The following is a 17,236-nucleotide window of genomic DNA, read 5'->3' as shown; positions in this document are numbered from 1 at the left end:
CGTTTGAGACGGCACTTAAAAAGCACAAGCCATGGAGACGGCTAACAAGGACATTAAGGACTTAAACAGTATGAGCAAGGAGAAATGGAGTAAACCAGTGGGAGGAGCTGTTTTCAAGATGGAAGCTGGCGTGAAAAGTCCACCAGTCGGGGTTGGGGATTGCTACCGATGTGGCGGGACGAGCCATTATGCAAAGGTGGCAGCATGGTGGCATAGTGGTTAGCACTGTTGCCTCACAGCGCCAGGGACCCGGGTTCGAATCCGGCCTCGGGTGACTGTCTGTGTGGAGTTTGCACATTCTCCCCGTGTTTGCGTGGGTTTCCTCCGGGTGCTCCGGTTTCCTCCCACAGTCCAAAGATGTGCGGGTTAGGATGATTGGCTATGATAAATTGACCCTTAATGTTAGGGGGATTAAATACGTGGGGTTAAGGGGATAGGGTGGGATATGTGTTGGTGTAGGGGTTACGGGGATCGGATGGGATATGTGTCGGTGCAGGCTTGATGGGCCGAAATGGCCTCTATCTGCACTGTGGGGTTTCTGTGAATCTGTGATTTCTGTGACTGCAGGTTTACAAAGGCAAAGTGCCACAATTGTGGAAAAATAGGGCACTTAAAGAAAGTCTGTAAAAGGGCAGTGAGTGAGAGAAGCAGTGCTAAAGGGGCAAAGCATGCAAAAGGGGGGAGGGAGAAGTACACAAAGCGGGCAAATTACATACAAGAGGAGGAAGAGTCTAGTGAGGAGGTTTTCACTGTATACAGTATAGACACTTCAAGGCCCAACGTACCCCCTCTCACTCAGTATGTGATAGTGAACAGAGGTCAAGTAAAGTTTGAGATTGACACCGGATGTAGTGTAACCATAATGTCGCAGACTGAGTACACCAAGCTATGGGGGGAAGCAAAAGTACCAGAGCTAGGCACATGCCCCATTAGTCTCAAAACCTACACAGGACAGAAGATGGACATTTTGGGGGCGGCCGAAGTACAAGTGGAACACAAAGGAGTCACCAAAGAGCTTACAGTGGTAGTGGTAGCAGGGTCAGGGCCAAACCTGTTAGGGCGAGGGTGGATCAGTGAGTTGAGTGTGTACTGGCAGGCAATGAATAAAATGGAGGACAGTACAGAGGCACTGCAAGAAGTGCTGATGAAGCATGAGTTAGTGTTCAAGGACGAACTGGGCACCTTAAGGGGAGCCACAGCCAAGATTCATGTAGCCAGTGATGCCACGCCTCGTTTCTTTAAACAAAGGTCGGTACCTTTTGCAATGAAAACCAAGGTTGAGGCGGAACTAGATCGCCTGCTAAGGGACAAAGTAATAGAACCAGTGAAATTTTCAGACTGGGCGGCACCAATAGTCTCGGTATTGAAGCCCGACAGTAACGTAAGGGTGTGTGGTGACTATAAGTTAACAGTGAACAGAGTATCATCACTGGAACAGTACCCCATTCCGAGAATGGAGGACATGTTAACATCGCTCGCTGGGGGAGAAAGATTCAGCAAACTGGACATGAGTCATGCGTATCAGCAGATATTGCTAGATGAAGAATCAAAAAAGTTTGTCACGGTGAACACGCACAAGGGGCTGTTCACGTATGCCAGGTTACCATTTGGTGTCAGTTCTAGCCCAGCAATATTCCAACGGACTATGGAGGGCATTCTGCAGGACATTCTAAAGGTGGCCGTGTACTTAGATGATATTCTGCTAACAGGAAGTGACGATCAGGATCACTTAAAAACACTGGACAAAGTGCTACAGCGGCTGGAAGAGGCGGGGCTACGCCTGAAACGGAGTAAGTGTAGTTTCATGGAGAAGGAAGTTACATTTCTGGGACATCGGGTGGATACCACAGGCCTCCATCCATTACCAGGGAAAGTGCGGGCAGTGCAGGATGCACCGGCACCCACCTCAGTGACTGAACTGAAAGCCTATCTAGGGCTCCTGAATTATTATAACCGGTTTCTTCCAAACTTATCGATGCTGCTGGCACCCCTGCACAAACTGCTGAGAAAGGAGGAGCCATGGCGTTGGGGGCCAGAGCAAGCGAAAGCGTTTCAGCAGTCAAAGGAGCTATTTCAGTCCAGCAGGGTGTTGGTGCATTATGATGAGAAGAAGGAGCTGATAATGTCCTGCGACGCATCACCCTATGGAGTGGGGGCAGTGTTGGCCCACCGCATGCCAGATGGAGTGGAAAGGCCCATCGGGTTTGTTTCACGCACGCTCACAGCTGCGGAAAAGAACTATTCACAGCTTGATAAAAAGGGGTTAGCCATTATATTTGGAGTAAAGAAATTCCATAAGTACATATATGGGAGGAAGTTTGTAATCAGTACTGACCACAAGCCTCTTATTAGCTTACTGAATGAGATGAAAGCGGTGCCTCAAATGGCATCACAGAGAATAATGAGATGGGCAATAATAAGAGCCTATGAATATGTGATCATGTACAGAGCCGGCAAGGAAAACAGGAACGCAGATGCTCTCAGCCGGCTGCCCCTCTCAAAATCTCCTCGCAGTACTTCCCCTGAGGAGCACGCCCTGATGCTGGATCAGGAGATCAGTCCCCTGATGACTTCAGCGCAAATCCAGGGCTGGACAGCCAAGGACCCCGTTCTGTCAAGGGTCCGTGAGTATGTGTTGAAAGGCTGGCCAGATCACCGTGAGGGACCGGAGTTCGCGCCGTACAGACAGAGACAGCACGAGCTCAGTGTCCAAGATGGATGTGTGCTATGGGGAGCACGCATCATAGTCCCAGAGCGGGGACGCTCTACTTTGATGGAACAGTTGCATCAATCGCACCCAGGAATGACTAGAATGAAAGGACTGGCTAGGAGCTACCTGTGGTGGCCTAACTTGGATGCTGAAATTGAGTCAAAGGTAAAGTCATGCACTATATGTCAGGAACAGAGGAAAGCACCTGCCGGGGCACCACTCCATCCCTGGGAGTGGCCCAGCAAACCCTGGAGGAGAATTCACATAGACTATGCAGGACCTTTTAGGGGCAAAATGTTTTTGGTGCTGGTAGACGCTCACTCAAAGTGGATCGACATTTATCCAGTGAGCTCTGCAACGACTGATGCCACACTGAATTGTCTCAGGAACAGCTTCAGCACGCATGGTATTCCAGAAATGATTGTATCCGACAATGTACAGTGTTTTGTTAGTGAAGGGAGCAAAGAATTCATGGTAAGGAATGGAATCACACATGTCACCTCGGCTCCATATCACCCAGCCTCAAATGGGTTAGCCGAGCGAGCCGTGCAGACCTTTAAGGAGCTCATGAGGAAGAACTCAGGTGACGCCCTGGAGACCAAGCTCAATAGAGCCTTGTTTAGTTATCGTATAACACCCCAAGCTACCACGGGGCTTTCTCCGGCTGAGTTGATGATGGGGAGAAAGTTGCGGTGCACATTAGACCTGATACACCCAGATCTCAAAAGCAAGGTTGAGACAAAACAAACAAACCAAAAAGCGTACCATGACAAACATACTAAAGCTCGCCATTTCGCCATAGGGGACTCTGTGTACACCCGGAACTTCGGCTTTGGACCTAAATGGATACCAGGACTAATCCAGGACATTACAGGACCTGTGTTGTACTCCGTGTTACTAGGGGATGGTTGAGGGGTTTGTCGGCATGTGGATCAGCTTTTCAGTCGGCAGCAGGGGGAACTGCCTCAGATGGAACAAAGGGCAGTAGAGGAGGCTGTTCCAGGACCCAGCACGGCTTATAAGGTGCCAGTGGACACTGGCACTGCCAGGCCACAGCGGGACAGAGTAAAACCAACATCAGAGACTACTCCAATATCAAGTGCGAATGAATCTGAGAATCCACCACAAGTGGAATTAAGACGTTCACAAAGGATTCGCAAGCAACCAGAAAGACTTATACAAACCTGTTAAATTAGTCAGGGGTTAACCATGGTTAGAGCATACTGGTTAATTAAAACATAGTACCTAGTAAGGGTTATTGTTTAAGAATTGCATACGGCAATCTTAAGGGGGGAGGAGTGTAGTAACCTGGGAGGTTATGAGTAACCTGATCCACCAGGTGGTGCTGTGGCAATTGGTCTCCTGAGTTAAGTCTGATCTGTACTGGTTGTACTCTTTGTTTTTGGCTGCCTCATGGCAGAAGCTTTTATGTGCAAGTGTTGATTAAACCATGTTACGGAGTTAACCGGTGTCCGTCTCCATCTATGGCCACCTCAAGATACCACACTTACAAAATGTCCCTGGCAAGCTTGGACGTCGCCACCAGCTGGCCGACCAGCGTTATTTCATGAGTAGTTTCTTGATGATGATGAGATTAATAACATTCTTCCTGTCTAAAAGATTTGGAAGTCCGACGACTTCCTCTTAACGGATTAGGCGGACCACGAATAGCCACAGTCTTTTAGATCTTTGTTTATGGCTAGAAGGCACGTCTCCCCGGACCATGTCTTGGTCCCTGGGCCGCTTGATCCGTACCGGTGGATCAACAGGGCCCGTGTTGCCCTGATTGACCCGAGGGAGGCTGGGGAGATCGTGATTCTGGATGCGGGTCCCCACAGGCGCAGAGTTGGCTTCATCCTGTTTGATAGCCGGGGATTGACTGGCGTCCTGGCCTCGGGTGGCCATCCCACGGGGAGCGCTCAGCTCCCTGAGTGGATCCGGTGGGGCAGCTGGCAGATCTCTCGATGTCCCAGGTAGGGCGTCATCTTCGGGGGAGCGCAGAGTGTCGGCATCGTCACCGTGGGTCCCTCTATCAGTTGGGCCCGTGGAACCGGCTGGACAGGGTGCCAGGTCCCGGAGTGAAACGGTGGACTCCCGGCCATCAGGGTACCGCACGTACGTGGGATTGCCGTCCGTGAGTTCTACCTTGTCGACGAGGGGATCGTTTTTAGAAGATCGGATGAATCTTCGGAGCAGCACGGGGCCGGGAGCTGCCAACCATGACGGTAGGGACGTCCCATGGGTGGAGCGACGCAGGAAGCTGAAGATTCGCTCGTGAGGTTTGACATTGGTAGACGTAGAAAGGAGAGATCTGATGGAATGCAACACGTCAGGGAGCACAGTTTCCCACTGCTGGTCTGGTCGGTTGCGTGACCTCGGCGCAAGACGAACAGCGTTCCAAATGATAGCGTTGTATCTTTCAACCTGTCCGTTACCGATGGGATGGTACGGTGTCGTTTTACTTGTGGCGATTCCCCGTTGGGAGAGAGAACTTTTGAGTTCGCTTGACATGAAGGAGGGACCCCGATCAGAGTGGATGAAATTGGCCGTACCGCAAAGGGAAAAGACTTGATCAAGGCATTTGATCACTGTGGAAGTAAGCATATTGAGACAGGGGAAAGCAAAGGGGGAAAGCGTGAATATTCATCCACCATAGTCAGTAAGTAGGTGTTTCGCGTTGAGGAAGGCAATGGCCCTTTAAAGTCAATGCTGAGTCGCTGCATAGGCTGCATAACGTGTATGAGCGAGCCATCCGGTGGACGGAAGAATTGCGGTTTTAATTCTGCACTAATTCTACAGGAGGAGCACGTTCTTTTCACATCTTCCGTAGAAAATGGGAGATTTTTAGATCGCACAAAGTGCAACATACGGGTAACGCCAGGATGGCATAAGTCAGTATGAAGATCCGCAAGACTCAAAGTTGACATAGAAGAGCAGAATGCCCGCGTGAGGGTATCCGGGGCCACATTCTCTTTGCCGGGTCGATAATGTATGGTGTATCCAAAGGCGGCGAATTCCATCCTCCAGAGCTGTATTTTGTTATTCTTGATCTTAGTGCGTTTCCGGTTATCCAGCATAAAGGCCACGGAACGCTGATCGGTTATAAGTGTGAAATGGCGATGAGCGAGAAAATGACTCCATTTACGTACTGCTTCGATGATGGCCGTAGCTTCCTTCTCGACAGGAGGATAATGGAGCTCGCTACCCTGCAAAGTTCTGGACAGAAATACAACGGGTCGACCACCTTGATTCAAGGTAACAGAGATCGCCACATCCGATGCATCGCACTCGACCACGAAAGGAAGATTTTCATCAATGGAACGAAGCGTGGCTTTTTCCAGTTGTCGCTAGAGGAAGTTGAAAGCTGAAATAGCCGTTGCCTCCAATGTAAATGACTTTGCGTGAAGCAGGGGCTGGATCTTGTCGGAGAAGTGGGGTATCCACTTCGCATAATAGGCGAACATGCCGAGTGTCCGACAAAGAGAGCCGAGATTCGTAGGGGGAGGGAGCCCCTGAAGCGGATGAAGTCGCTCCGGATCCGGTTTGATGACACCGTTGCCCACCCAGTAGCCAAGGATGTTGACTGATGGTACTGATTTCACAGATTTGGACTCATTTAAGGTTAAGTTGCAACGACGGAGAATGTCAAAAAATTTCTGAAGGTTGGCATCATGCTCCTTCTGGTCATGACCAGCAATGGTGAGATTATCCAGATATGGAAAAGTGTCCGTTAAGTTCTCCTGTTTGACTAGGCTATCCATTGCCCATTGAAAGACGGCCACCCCATTGGTGACCCCAAATGGAAGGCGACAAAACTGGTAAAGCCGACCATTGGCCTCAAAGGCCGTATACTTTTTGTCACAGTCCTTTAACGGTACTTGATGATATGCGCTCTTTAAATCAAAGGTTGAAAATACCTTGTAGTTAGCAAGGTTATTGACCATGTCATCGATTCGTGGTAGTGGGTAGGCATCCAGGATGGTATACTGGTTAATAGTTTGCGAGTAATCGATGCAAAGACGTTTCTTGTGTTGCTTCAGAGGATTTTTGACAACGACGACTTGAGCCCGCGAGGAAGATGAACATGGCTCAATGATACCGTCAGCTAGAAGGCGAGAGATTTCTGCCTCGATAAAGGATTGCTCATCTTGGCTGAAACGTCGTGATTTAGTGACTATGGGCTTACATCTGGGGGAAAGATTGGCAAACAAGGAGGGCTTGTCGAGCGAAGCCACTGAAAGCGCACAAAACGGTACTTTGGAAATAGCAAGCTCCGGCTTTGACCCTCTAAACTCGAAAGTGAGTCTTTTGTGTTGTTTCTGGAAATCCTGTCCCAGGAGCACATCACTGCATACGTTCTTGAGCACCCCGAGCCGGGTGGAGAAATAAGTGCGGCCATTGAGAGTAAGGTCGACAAGACAAAAGCCAGAAGAATTGGTGTGCAGTGTCGTCAGAGCCATTGCAATTTCCTTGTCCGAGGGGTAAATACGCAGTTTTAACTTACTGACAGCCCGCTCACTAATGAAGCTATCAGAGCTGCATGAGTCGATTAGTGCACTCAAAATGTGTCCATTTACCAAAACCTTCGTGGCTGCATGAGACAGACTTTGGGGAAAAACAGCTGTGATGGGAGGAGGGGCAGTTTTACCCTTGACAGCTGTAACCTTAGTAGTGGTTCTTGGGGGAGGAGCAGTTTTATAGATTGCAGCTGTAACCTTAGTAGTGGCTCTTGGGAGAGGAGCAGTTTTATAGATAGTAGCTGCAAAACTAACAGGAGCTCTCGACTGGTATAACTTAGAAAAGTGGCCTTTCTTACTAACAGCGGCTCTTGACTGGCATACCTTAGAAAAGTGACCTTTTTTGCTGCAATGATTGCAGGTTGCGTTACGAGCAGGACAAAATTTTCTATAATGGAACGCACCTCCACAGAAGAAACACTTCCTTCCAGATTGCCAAGATGCCGCTAGGGCGGGTTCGTTATCAGTGTAGGTTTCTAGGGTAGGGTTGTCATCAGCCAGGTTGGAGTCATCATCCGTGAAGGCTTCCGCCCGAGGCCTATCGAAGGAGTCACTAAAAGTGATAGCAGCAGCCTGTGCATGTGGTGAAAGATAGGTATCTGCATTCCTCTTTGCTAAGTCCAGAGAACATGCCTGGTCATAAGCAGCCGGTAACTTGAGGGTTTTATTCTCCAACAGATGCTGACGTATGAAGGGAGACGCAATCCCATTAATAAAGGAATCACGAATTAACATAGAAGATAGGAGCAGGAGTAGGCCATTCGGCCCTTCGCGCCTGCTCCGCCATTCAACGAGATCATGGCTGATCATCCAAACCCTAGCACCCGGTCCCTACACCGACAGCCATCCCACCCAAGCCCTAACCCCGTAACCCCACGTATTTAATCCCCCCTAACACTAAGGGCCAATTTTTATCATGGCCAATCAACCTAACCCGCACATCTTTGGACTGTGGGAGGAAACCGGAGCACCGGAGGAAACCCACGCAAACACGGGGAGAATGTGCAAACTCCACACAGACAGTCACCCGAGACCGGATTTGAACCCGGGTCCCTAGCGCTGTGAGGCAACAGTGCTAACCACTATGCCACCGTGCTGCCCCTGGTACTGCTCAGCTGTAACAGCTTTAAGATTACAATCCTTGCTGAGCCTGCGAAGTTTCTGAAGGAATTCGTCAAGTGATTCCCCGGGTTGTTGTCGAGTTGTGGCCAGTAAATGCAGAGCAAAAATTTCACTTGGGGACTTGTCATATAGCTGCTGTAGTATTTGGATAGCGGCGTCATAGTCTACACAGTCTTCGATATAATCAAACACATGCGGGGATACATAATTAGCAAGCATTCGTAACTTGTTAGGAACATTCTCACCACACTCCTCAAGGAAGTTGCTAAAGGTACGATACCAGTGTTTCCATACCTTAGCAGCTGTAAGTGAATTCGGGTCCAGGTCGAGACGGGCGGGTCTGAGTAGTTTCTCCATGATGGATCGATTACTTGTCTGAGTTCCCTTCTACAGTTCGAATCGTAGCTGGCTGTTCCCGAAATCACCCAAAGCGTGGAGTCGATATCAAGTTGATTAAATTGACGTAATAAAACTCACTACGCACTTGGTTTGAGCATAAAGCAACGCTTTAATCAACTTGTTTCAGAACATGGAAGTCTAGTTGTACTTCACTAGTCCCTGTCTTACAAAATGTCCCTGGGAAGCTGGGCCCACGCCCGAGTATTTATACTCCTTGGACGGTGCCACCAGCTGGCCGTCCAGCGTTATTTCATGAGTAGTTTCTTGATGATGATGATGAGATTTATAACATGTAGTTAATTAAAATATGTAATTAAATCAAATTATTGATTACATAATATATAATTTTGTTGTTTATCATGGCCCAGAATTTGCTGGAGTGGGGCACCTTGCGACGTGCCCCATTTGTGTATTTTTTTCCCTCACCCTTCAGCTGAAAACATTTTTGCGCCATAAATTACTGGATGTGCGAGCTGATAATGGCGATGTCAACGGGGCATCTGGGACCTTGGTGAACAACGCGACCAACAGTCTATCTCCTTAACCAATGCGATTTAAGGACAGAGAAAGAAATAGAGGAATGATGGAGAATGAAATAGGGTGAATTAGAGTCAAATTAGATACAGAAAGAGAAATAAGGAGGGAAAGAAAGATTGGATTAAGAGAGAGAGAAAAAAGAGACAGAAAGGCAAAGTAGGAGAAACATTTAAAAACTTAAAAAACTTCTAGGAGCAATTTACTACCTGCAGGAATGAAGCTCCACAATGGCATTGCAGGAGCATAAATCTCATCATTAAAAGGGTCCGTATGTCATTAAGAACCAACCTTAACTTTCTGTGGTGAGTTTAATTTGTTTTAACGGCAATGCAGCAATTTCTTGAAGCTCTTGAAGAATTCTGAGTTAATACAATTTTTCAGTGATGATTGAAGTTGTAGTTCCATTACGAGTGTGAAGGATATGAGGCTGTATGCAGCATGCTTTGAATTTATTATGAATCTAGCAGTATCAACCAGCACAGGCATAAATTAAGGTCTATTTGTTATTCACTTCATATTATAGCACACCTTGGGCATTAAAATATTTATGAGTGTTCAGTTACAGTGAGGAGCATAAATTGTTCTGCTCCCATGTTCAGTGTTACATGCCAATTTTAATTGCACTGCTACATATAATCAGAGTTCCTTGAGGCATATTTAAGCTAACATCAGAGGAAATTTGAACAATGAGCATGGAGCAAATTACTTTTATTATAATCTGTTGAGACTATTGAGGAACAAATATTCTAGACCAATGGGGCAACTTTTGTCTCACCACTACCCCATTTTTCATCAGCAGAGGGCATGGCTGAGGTACTAAATGAGTACTTTGCATCTTTCTTCACTAGAGAAGAGGATGCTGCCAAAGTAGCAGTAAAGGAGGAAATGTTGGCTAGGATAAAAATAGATAAAGAGGAAGTACTTAAAAGGTTGGCTGTACTCAGTAAATTCAAAAAGTCACCCAGTCAGATGGGGTGCATCCTAGATTACCTAGATTATGTGTGGAAATTGCAGAGATTGTGGAGGATAGCATATGTTACTCCCCTGTTCAAAAAAGGGGAGAAGGATAAACCCGGCAACTATAGGCCAGTTAGCCTAATGTACGTGGTGGGGAAACTTTTAGAGATAATAATCTGGGCAAAATTAATTGCCACTTAGTAGTATGGGCTAATTAATGAAAGTCAGCACGGATTTGTTAAAAGCAAATCGTATTTGACTAACCTGAGTTCTTTAATGAAGTAATGGAGAGGGTTGATGAGGGTAGTACAGTTGATGTGTATATGGACTTTCAAAAGGTGTTTGACAAAGTACCCCATAATAGACTTGTAAACAAAATTAAATGGAATTAAAGGGACAGTGGCAGCGTGGATACAAAATTGGCTGAGGGACAGAAAGCAGAGAGTAGTGGTGAACGGTTATTTTTCACACTGGAGGGAATTATACATTGGTGTTCCCCAGCGGTCGGTATAAGGACCACTGCTCTTTTTGATATATGTTAATGACCTGAACTTGGGTATACAGGACATAATTTCAAAATTTGCAGATGACACGAAACTCAGAAATGTAGTAACAAATGAGGAGGATAATGACAGACTTGTGAAGTGGGCAGACACATGGCAGATGAATTTAACGCAGAAAAGTGTGAAGTTTGATACATTTTGGTAGGAAAAATGAGGAGAGGCTGTTAGATCCGTGGTTCAGTGGATAAAGAATTACACGGATGCTGTATATAAACAAACAACAGGTCTTTACTGGAGGAGTGTCATCTCTAGACTGGGGTACAGAGGCATGTGCACCGCTTATATACCGGTGTGGTTACTGCCGGTACTACAGTATACAGGAGCTGTAAAAAGTAGTTCTGACTTAAAGCACATACACTACAATTCCTCCCTTTTTAGATTAATACCCCCTTAATATTCAAATAACAATTACATTTTTACATGTACATTCAATAACAAAAAGTCCATTTATAGATTCAGTCTTTGGGGTGGCTTCCTGACCCTTTTGGGATAGCGCCTTTCTGGAGGTTCTTGTTCTTGGTGCAGAGGCGATTCTGACCCCTTTTCATCAGGTAGTTCATCGGGTTCCACTGCTACTGGGTCTGAAGTAGATGCTACCGGTATGTCGGGTTCATCCCCAGGTACTCGAGACATGGGGTTGACGCCTTCCTGTGACGCTAAGATCTGATCGACGTGGCGTCTCACAATGTTCTCCCCGACATCCACTGTGTACATTAATGGCCCCTGCCTTGTACATATCGTTCCGGGTTGCCACTTCTCTGTTCGATAGTCCCGGGCCAAGACTGGTTGCCCTACATTGAAGCTCCTTGTCGGCTTCTCGTTGATGTGCTGGAATTGTTTGTCCTCAACATTTCTTCGCACATTTGGTCTGAGCAAGTCCAGACGAGATCTCAACCTTCGGTTAAAGAACATCATGGCCGGGGTCTGGTTGGTAACTGCATGTGTCGCGTTTCGGTAGGCTAATAAGAAATTGTCCATCTTATGCTGGAGTGGAATTTCCTCGTCGCACATGGCCTTTATCGCCTTCTTAAAGGTTTGTACGAACCTCTCAGCCAATCCATTGGTGGCTGGATGATACGGGGCGGATGTGTAATGCCTTACCCCATTCCTTTTCATGAATTTTTGGAACTCGTCGGACACAAACTGTGGTCCATTATCAGAGCAGATCTGCTCTGGCAAACCGTTTCTGGCAAATATGGTCCGTAGGACTGCAATCGTTTTCTCTGTAGTGGTTGAAGACATCTTTATCACCTCAGGCCACTTTGAATGAGCATCCACTGCTATTAAGAACATTGAGTCCATGAATGGACCAGCAAAATCAATGAGCACCCGTTGCCATGGAGAGGAGGGCCACTCCCATGGGTGTAGAGGGGCATGTGGTGGTGCATTTTGGACCTTCTGGCATCCTAAGCAGCTCTTAGTTAGGTCTTCGATTTGTTGATCGATTCCCAGCCACCACACATAAGCCCTAGCAAGGCTTTTCATTTTCACTCCCCCCAGATGACCTTCATGTAGCTCCTTTAGCACTCTCTCCCTTAACGGGTGGAATCACCACTCTGGATCCACACATCACTGTCCCCTGGCATACTGACAGCTGTTCTCTTCTGGATGAGAATGCTGGCAACAGTGAGTCGCCACGTGTTGGCCATCCCCTCACCGTCAATTCATATACCCGTGACAGCGTCGGATCATTGCGGGTCTCCTCTATATCCGCGTTTGTAACTGGCAATCGTTCAATTATCGACGAATAAAATATCTCGATAGGGTCCACTGCTGGTGCTTCCTCCACCGTAGGCAGTGGCAGGCGCGATAGCCCATCAGCGTTCCCATGCTATTTCGTGCCTTTATATTCTATTTCATATTGATTCGCCCCTAGAAACAGGGACCATCTTTGTAACTGCTGTGCAGTCATTACTGGCACGCCCTTCTTAGGATTAAAGATGGAGACAAGTGGTTGGTGGTCAGTCAGCAAGGTGAACTTCTGCCCATGCAGATAATGGTTGAATTTTTTTACTCCCCCTACTAGGCTGAGGGCCTCCCTGTCAATCTGGGCGTAGTTGCGCTCGGCTGAGGTTAGTGACCGAGACGCAAAGGCTACTGGCCTCTCCAACTCGTCTGGGAATTTGTGCGACAGCACCACTCCAATCCCGTAGGGTGATGCATCACATGCCAAACGAATTGGTAGTGCTGGGTTGAAATGCGCCAACACCTCTTTTGATGTGATCAATTCTTTACACTTCTGGAAAGCTCATCTACGTTCGTCATCCCACTTCCGTGGTACCCCTGTTTGCAGTAGGGTGTTCAGCAGGTGTAGTACCGTAGACAAATTTGGTAAGAACTTGTAATAGTTTACCAGCCCGAGGAACGACCTCAGTTGTGACACATTTTCCGGTGCTGGAGCCTTGACTACTGCCTCAATCTTGTCAGGGGACTTATGTAACCCCTCTTCATCGATGACGTGGCCGCAATACGAGATCTGTTTCTGGAAAAACTCGCACTTGTGGCGATTAGCTCGTAGCCCATATTCCTTTAATCTGGCGAGCACCTTCTCCAAGTTAGCGAGGTGATCACCGTCATTTTCGCCCGTGACCAAGATGTCGTCCAAATAACACTGGGTCCCTGGAATCCCTTGCAGGACCTGATCCATCGCCCTTTGCCAGATAGCCGGAGCCGAGGCTACTCCAAACACCAGCCGGTTGTATTGATAGAGACCTTTATGGTGTTGATCGTAAGGTAATGTTTCGAAGCTTCTTCTACCTCCATTTGCAAGTACGCCTGGGCTAGATCAATTTTGGTGAAGCGTTTACCACCAGATAGCGAGGCGAAAATATCCTCAATTCATGGAAGCGGATATTGCACCGTGTGAAGGACTGGGTTCACTGTCACCTTAAAATCCCCACAGATGCGGATCTTCTTTGGTTCCCCAGGCATATTACTCAACGACCTCTTCATTACAGGGACGATGGGTGTAGCCCACTCGCTCCAGTCCACTTTGGACAGCATTCCTGAACGTTCCAACTCTGCTTCAACCGCTGGTCTGATCGCATAAGGCACTAGTCTGGCCTTCAGAAACTTTGGGCTTGCATTATCCTCTATTTTAATTGTTGCTGTTATTCCTTTTAGTGTTCCTAGTCCCTCCTGGAACACTTCTTTTGCGTCAGTTAGCATTTTTGACAGTCGTCCAGGTGTGACATCGTCATCCTTTTTGGCCTCCACCTTCAGTGCCTGTATGGAATGCCAATCTAAATGTATCTTCCGGATCCATTCACGTCCTAGCAGTGGTGGTCCTCCATTTGGCAATACATATATATCCATTTTAGGTATTTCCTGACCTTTATATGTCACTTTCACCCTTATTTTTCCTTTGGGGTAGACTTTTTGCCCCGTATACGTCTTCAGGACAATCTCTGCAGCTTTCAAGGGTATGTGTGAAAATAGCCGCTTGTAGTCTCTTTGATTTATGACTGTTAGAGCTGACCCTGTGTCCAATTCCATTTCCACTTGGACTCCGTCTATCTTGAGTGTAACCCAGATAGTCTGGTGATCCTCCATTTCGGTTACATTATGTAGTTTCAGACAACCCAGCTCCTTGCTTCCGGAGTCTGTGTCACTTTTCTGTTCGTCTGAACCACTGTCCATCACCTGGTGTACCTTTTTGTACTTCTCCTGTGGAGATTTCTTACTGTTGGTTTTCTTCCCAGACCTGCAGACTCTTGCTATGTGTCCTGCTTTCCCACACTGTCTGCACACTTGGTCCTTGAACCAACAATCTTTCTGGTCATGTGTTCTGCCACAGCGATAGCACTTCCCTGTTCCATAGGACATTTCATTGGTGCCATATTCTTGCGGTCTCCGTTGTATCTCTGCAGCGCCCCTTGCGGCTGCTTCGTGTGATACTGCCATATTGAAAGCTTTGTCCAGCGTAAGGTCCTTTTCTGATAGAAGCCGTTTCTGAGTTCCTTCACTTTGTAGCCCACACACAAACTTGTCCCTTAACGTGTCTGCTAGTCCCACTCCAAACTGGCAATATTTCGATAGCTTGCACAGTTCCGTTAGGTACTCAGCATTGCTTTTGTCTTTGTGTTGGTTCCTTTTATGGAACTTAAATCGTTCTGCTATCAGCAGCGGTGTGGGGCTTAAGTGGTCCTGTAGGATTTCTACTATGCTTCCAAAATCCTTGTTTACCGGCTTCTCTGGGGTTATTAGATTTCGCAGTAACCCATAAGTTTTTGCACCCATGGAATTTAAGAGAACCAGTGCTTTATTAGCATCTGGCACTTCATTCGCCCTGCAGTACACCTCAATACGTTCCACATATGTCGCCCAATCTTCGACTTCATTGTCGAACGTAGAGATACTGCCACTCTTCGGCATCCTTGGTTGTGCGTTAACTATCCCCAATGGCGCTTCCCCTTCTTCTCCGCTGGCACAAAATGGCGTCTCCCGCGCTTTCCTTCCTTCCCGCGCTCGCCCGTCTTCTCCGCTGCGGCTTCGCAAAATGGCGTCTCCCGCGCTCTTCCTTCTCCGCGGCTCAATGGCACCTCCCGCGCTCTCCCTGCTTCTCCGCGGCTCAATAGCGTCTCCCCTTGCTTCGGCCCGCGGACCCTGATCAGCCCGTGCTCCCTGGCTGTGCTCTGCACGTTCTTCTCTTGATATTTGTCGACGCCGCTCAGTCTAGAACCCGGCTGTTTCTTACCCTCTCCGGTTTGCAGTATTTTTTTTTCTCCGCCGCTCGGTGATCAATCCCCGGCTGCGCCCTGCTCTCTTCACCCTCTTTCTTACCCCGTCGACGCTGCCCGGCTCTCTCTCTCTCTGCTGTCGGTCGGCTCCAGCCGCCGCTGCTCCGGAAGGGTCTGCTCTGGACCTGTCGTCGGTCTCTTACTGCTCGTTTTGGCTGGGGAACCAAGCCCGGCTCTCCACAGCCTCCCCAGCGAAGTTGGATCTCTGCCTGACTGCTGGGCGGTTGCTCGCGGTCGACGCCCGTGTTCCTGGACTCGACTTTTTTTTTATGTTGCAGTTAGATTCGCATCAACACTCGTCGCCACTGTTAGATCCGTGGTTCAGTGGATAAAGAATTACACGGATGCTGTATATAAACAAACAACAGATCTTTACTGGAGGAGGGTCATCTGTAGACTGGAGTACAGAGGCATGCGCACAGCTTATATACCGGTGTGGTTACTGCCGGTACTACAGTATACAGGAGCTGTAAAAAGTAGTTCTGACTTAAAGCACATACACTACAGAGGCAATATAAACTAAATGTTAAACCTTTACTAAGCTTTGGTTAGACCTCAGCTGGAGTATTGTGTCCAATTCTGGGCAGCATGTTTTAGGAAGGATTTCAAGGCCTTAGAGTGGGTGCAGAAGAGATTTACTGGAATGGTACCAGGGATAAGGGATTTCAGTGATGTGGAGAGACTGAAGAACCTGGGGTTGTTCTCATTAGAGCAGAGAAGGTTAAGAGGAGATTTAATAGAGGTGTTCAAAATCATGAATGGTTTTGATAGAGATAAAGTGGTAGAAGGCTAGGTAATCAGAGGACACAGATTTGAGGTGATGGGCAAAAGAACTAGATGCGACATGAGCTTCAATAATAACTTTCAAAAAGGAATTGGATAAATACTTGAAGGGAAACAAATTAAAGAGCTATGGGCAAAGGGCAGGGGAGGTGAGACTAAGCAGATAACCCAAAGAGCTGGAACAGGCACAATGGGCTGAAGGGCCTCCTTCTGTGCTGTATGATTCTATAAATGGGAGAGTAACCAGATCAAAATTGCAAAAAAAAACACCGGCCATCTTCCCACCCATTGCCAATTTAGGTCAGGCCTCAAAATAAGTGGTTAGAGTTCCTGTTGTAAATAGGCAGGAGTCTCATTACTGTATGCAAATCGTGGTCCTAATACATGGATAGGACCCAGATACCATTTGCATCAGTAAAGAGGCTGGCACAGTGCGGAGCACAGCCAAAGCAACTTCCCTTAAAAGGATTGCTGGAATCCGCTCACAAAACTGTTGCTGTATGATTTGTGGAGCAATTTCTGGAGCCAGAATGAGCATATTGCTTTTTCTGCTGCTCCACAAGAGTGCTCCCGACCATTGCCTTACATATTGCCTTCCTCCTTGATCAGCCGAGCCCTCCTCTTGAAGGGTCCTCTGCCGTTTCGACTCTGCAGATGAGCCACCAGGTTTTCCGCGGCCCCCAATCGGTGAGCTATCTAACAGAATAGCAAAATACTGCAGATGCTGGAAATCTGAAATAACAACAGAAAATGCTGGAAACACTCAGCAGGCCAGGCAGCATCTGTGGAGAGAGAAACAGAGTCAACGTTTCCGGTCTGTTATTTCAGCTACCTAACAGTGTTCGTTTGGAAATAACAACAGAAAATGCTGGAAAAACTCAGCAGGTCAGGCAACATCCGTGGAGAGAA

General features: G+C 47.6%; 1 long non-coding RNA gene across 2 annotated transcripts in view; it reads left to right on the top strand.

The window, feature by feature from the left end:
• The window catches only part of LOC147123140 (uncharacterized), a 373,953-nt gene that overhangs the window by 321,622 nt on the left and 35,095 nt on the right, over window positions 1-17,236 (top strand). The gene's annotated exons all lie outside the window — the stretch shown is intronic.

Source organism: Somniosus microcephalus, chromosome 2, assembly GCF_052327205.1.
Source record: "Somniosus microcephalus isolate GS21.2 chromosome 2, FLI_Smic_1.0, whole genome shotgun sequence".
In the NCBI taxonomy this organism is placed as follows: Eukaryota; Metazoa; Chordata; class Chondrichthyes; order Squaliformes; family Somniosidae; genus Somniosus; species Somniosus microcephalus.
Note: the sequence above shows the minus strand (reverse complement) of the source record. Positions and strands in the feature narration are given on the sequence as shown.